Source organism: Microtus ochrogaster, unplaced genomic scaffold (assembly GCF_000317375.1).
Source record: "Microtus ochrogaster isolate Prairie Vole_2 unplaced genomic scaffold, MicOch1.0 UNK19, whole genome shotgun sequence".
In the NCBI taxonomy this organism is placed as follows: domain Eukaryota; kingdom Metazoa; phylum Chordata; class Mammalia; order Rodentia; family Cricetidae; genus Microtus; species Microtus ochrogaster.
This window is the reverse complement of record NW_004949117.1, coordinates 4859230-4863312: the sequence shown is the minus strand read 5'-3', so window position 1 is coordinate 4863312 and position 4083 is coordinate 4859230. Positions and strand designations below refer to the sequence as shown.

At 47.1% G+C, this 4083-nt stretch overlaps 1 protein-coding gene across 2 annotated transcripts in view; it reads right to left on the bottom strand.

Annotated features, from left to right (window-relative positions):
- The window catches only part of Dpys (dihydropyrimidinase), a 67079-nt gene that overhangs the window by 10068 nt on the left and 52928 nt on the right, over positions 1-4083 (bottom strand). The window lies entirely within an intron of this gene.

Below are 4083 nucleotides of genomic sequence, written 5' to 3'. Positions count from 1 at the left end.
AACCCTGTCTCGAAAAACCAAAAATAAATAAATAAATAAATAAATAAATAAATAAATAAATAAATAAATAGATAAATAAATAAAATAATAAAAAAGTATTTCAAAGAACAACGTTTCCCCTACTTTTAAATCACAAGACATTCTGAATGCAGAGAGCATGCTGGCCTACACTCAGCTCTACAGAGTGTCGACTTTGACAGGCGCAGCTGAGGAAAGAAAGCAGGCTACTGGGTGTTCATACAACCTCTAGAAAGAAAACATGTACACATGGGCGATTATAAAAGGAAACACGAGGGACATGGATCTGGAGAACTCGGGTTCTTACACTGCATCTGTGGCTTGAAGTGGGGTTGACATGGAGAAATCGGATTTCTCTGCTCCACAGCAAACAAAGGTCATTGCTGTGATCTTTCTCATCCTCGGGGTTAGCCAGAGAAAGGGGACAATCAGATCACATCGAATAGAGTCTTTATTATAAGGCGTGATAGGAATGCAGTCACACTAACACATGATGAGAATTCTAGGCATTATCACCCGCAGCTTAAAGAACTGCTGCCGCTTTCACAAGAAAGGTGTCTGACAGGGTGTCATCCGCACTCGGCTTCTCCTTCCAGCCGGAACTGGAATTCTGCGGTTCTGAGGAGTGTTCACACATCTGCATCTCTGCACTTTCTGCTCCTTACCCCGAATGCCCTCTTTGCTTCTATTCCCTGCCCCCGAAAACTCTGCCTTCTGCCCATGTTGGCACAGGGGCAGTTGACGGCCCTGCTTTAATTATCACGCAATACAACCATGTAAACCAATGTCACACTAGATCCCCTGAGTAGCTACGGCTGTTCTGAATAAACGACAAGAATTGTAGATCCCAGAACCCAACCAGAGCTCTGGCAAAAGCGACTGTATTTTCCTTGTAGCCTCAAATTCTTTGAGTTTTATTTTGCTTCATTTTTATTTCTTCAAGTTATGAGGATGGAGCCCATGGCCTCACATATGCTGAGCCGGCACCCACCACAACCCAGCCCTAATTTAAGAGTAGGATCAGGGTCTCTTGGACAGACTCTTTTCCTAGTGGGTGCACACTGTGAGTTATAGAGCAGGCTGTTTGATGCTCATCACATAGTAGGTGCTTCATAAATATAAAATGGCCAAACAAAGGGATCGCACGATTTGCCTCCTGCTTCTTCAGGTCACTTTTATTTCTTAACCTTGGTGACATGACTGTGTTCTGCAACCAGAACATGGAGTTAAACCGGAAGTAAAGACACAGTCCAGGAGTTCTGTTGAGTGCCTAGCAGTTGCGGTCAGTGGTCTGTGTCCATTGGCAATAAATAAGGAAACTTGTGATAGCTATCACCCTTGTAGCATCTGAGCCACTCACGAGAAGCAGGGATTCGTGGACACTAGCAGTCCTCGGCTGTAACAGTATTAGCAGCCGTAGCAGAAGCTGTGTCTTAGCTCTCCACTCCTGTGGTGATTCTGATGTGAAGCTGTTAAGGAAGTTGCCCGAGGCTCACAGAGTTCAATACCCAGAGACACTGCAGGGGTTAGGAAACACGTTCCTGCTGGAGAACATTCTGTTTGTAGAGCCCTGTCGTCTTAGCTACTTTGTTGCTGCTGAGATAAAATACCTCGACAAAATGGGGGGGGGGCGCACTTATTTTGGCCTCTGGGATCATAACAAACCCTCCTTTCACAGCCATCTCAAACGTGTGAATCTGAGGTTCTTGAATGTCAAGTCTGAGGTCATCCGCAAGCTGATCCTGCACGAAGCCTGGGGCAGAGATGAGGGCTGTGCATGGTCCCTTTAACCCCATCTATGGCTGTCGTCAACACACACGGACAAGGTACTGTCCTTCTCCAAACACACCCCTGCATCTCTGCTTCGCTGTCATGTGACAGCCCTCAGCTTTTATGAGTTTCCAAAAGAGCCTGCTGCTGGCGTGAGGATCAAGGCCAGACTTAAAATCTCAGCGTCAATCTGGTAGGTTTGCTAGCTATGGCCAAGTGGGCGGTCTCGAAAAACCAAAAAAAAAAAAAAAAAACAAAAAACCTAGTGGGCGATGATGCAACAAGGACAAAGGAAGCCATACTCATGTTCTGGCTTTGACTACAAGAGACTCGGTCAATAGGAACTTGTGAGGGTCAGCAGTCTGGGAGACCGCAGAGGAAACCTGCTGTGTCTTTGCAGCATAGTCTGCTCTTAGGTGGGCCCCACCCATGGTCCCAGGGGTGGGGTGGGGGTGAGCGTGGCAGTGCTGCCCTGAGCAGTCTTCTCCCATCTTCTAAGGTCAGAACGCTGGTGTTCCTGTAAGGAACCTCTGTTCTTCCCTGGAGAGAATCTGGTGAGACCCTCAGTCATGGTACCCAGAGATGGAAGGGGATGTCTTCTTTCCCAGTAATAAGAGAAACAGAAGCATTGAGAGGGCACAACCCCACACAAGACCACACCCTGCTATAGGCTGCCCCATGAGAGCCTGGACTCCTCCTTTCAAAGCAGTGACCCAACCTCTGGGTTCCCCTTGGCCTTCCATACACTGTATCTTTACATCAGTGAGCACAGCTGGTTACTATCATCAAAGACCAACAGTGTGGCCTGAAGAGGATCATTCGGTTAACAAGCAATGCAAGTCATATTTATTGTAGCACAATTCATAACAGCCGAGTCATAGACTGAGCCACAGGGCTTGCCCACAGCTGAAATGGTCCAAAAGACCCAGTCTATATGCACAATGGAATATTATTCAGTCACAAAGTAGAACAAAATACTGTTACTCACAATAAAATGGATACCAGTAGAAGCCATTACTGTAAGGAATAAGACCAGCATAAATATCTCATCCCACCCCCGTTATTTGTTCAAACAAACGAACAACAACAAAAATCATTAACCTGAAGATAGGATATTAATTATTAGAGGTTTCAGTGGTACAGATGGGCAGGAAAAACCTCTGTGGATTTGTACGGATGTTTGTGAGGCAGAATGCAAGCAGCCCGAATGGAGAAAAGGATCACAGACAAATCCGCCTAGAGGGCAGATGTGAGTGTGGGCCAGACCCTTCTTCCACTTAAGGCCAGAGAATGGCGAGATGCACCACCAGGGATTTTTCTGGTCTCACAAGCGTGCAGAGGATCTTGTTCACATCCTTCCGCCTCACCACTGGCCACTACTAGCTGTCTGCTGCTTAGTGATTAACACCCCTCTTCCCCTGCAGTGAACTGGGTCCCCGGGTTGTTGTCTCCTCTTTAGCTGTTTTTCTGGTCGCTGACCAGGGTGACGTTAACCTGAGTCAAGCTCATCCTGAGCCTGTATCACCGGAGTTGCAGGCGGGTCTCACTCTGGAGGGAGTGGCCCCTCTGTCTATGGGACCCCAGTTATGATTACACTAGCTAAGGGTGATGCTGCCCACAGAAGACCAGAGGCCTCGAAGCTAGCTAGCGTCAAGTTGCTTTCTGACTCGGTCAATAGCTTGTTGATGCCACTCACGTCACAGCTGCGGAAAAGCATCGCGTCCTTTTCTAAAGGCTTTCTAGCAACCAGCCAGCCGCCTGCTCTTGTAGATGAGATCACACCGAAGCAAAGCCAGCCCAGGCAGCAGCCCCGCCCACGAGCATCCCAAGAGGGAGACGGAGAGAAAGGGACTTTCCTTAGAGAAATGTGGGTCTTCCTGACCCCCCCAAAGTGACTTGTCTAGGCATTCTATTGTATCTTGACTCCTTCATCTTATCCATAGCATGAATGGGTTCCTATGTGATCGACAGGAAAAACAAAATACAAAAAGAAAGTCAATGGGATCAGCACAGTGCTATTAGTGGCATCTTTGAAAACGTACCCCATTTCTCCCTGTTAAGATACCTTGTACACGCAACATATGTTGAAATAAGAGCGGCAGAGCTGCGTCCTCCTGCGTCCTGCCGCCCACATTGCTAACTTAGCTTATGCCCCGAAATAATTACACGGAAACTGTATTCTTTTAAACACTGCCTGACCCATTAGTTTCAGCCTCTTATTGGCTAGCTCTTACATATTGATCTAACCCATTTCTATTATTCTGTGTGGCCCACAAGCTGGCTTACCAGGAATGA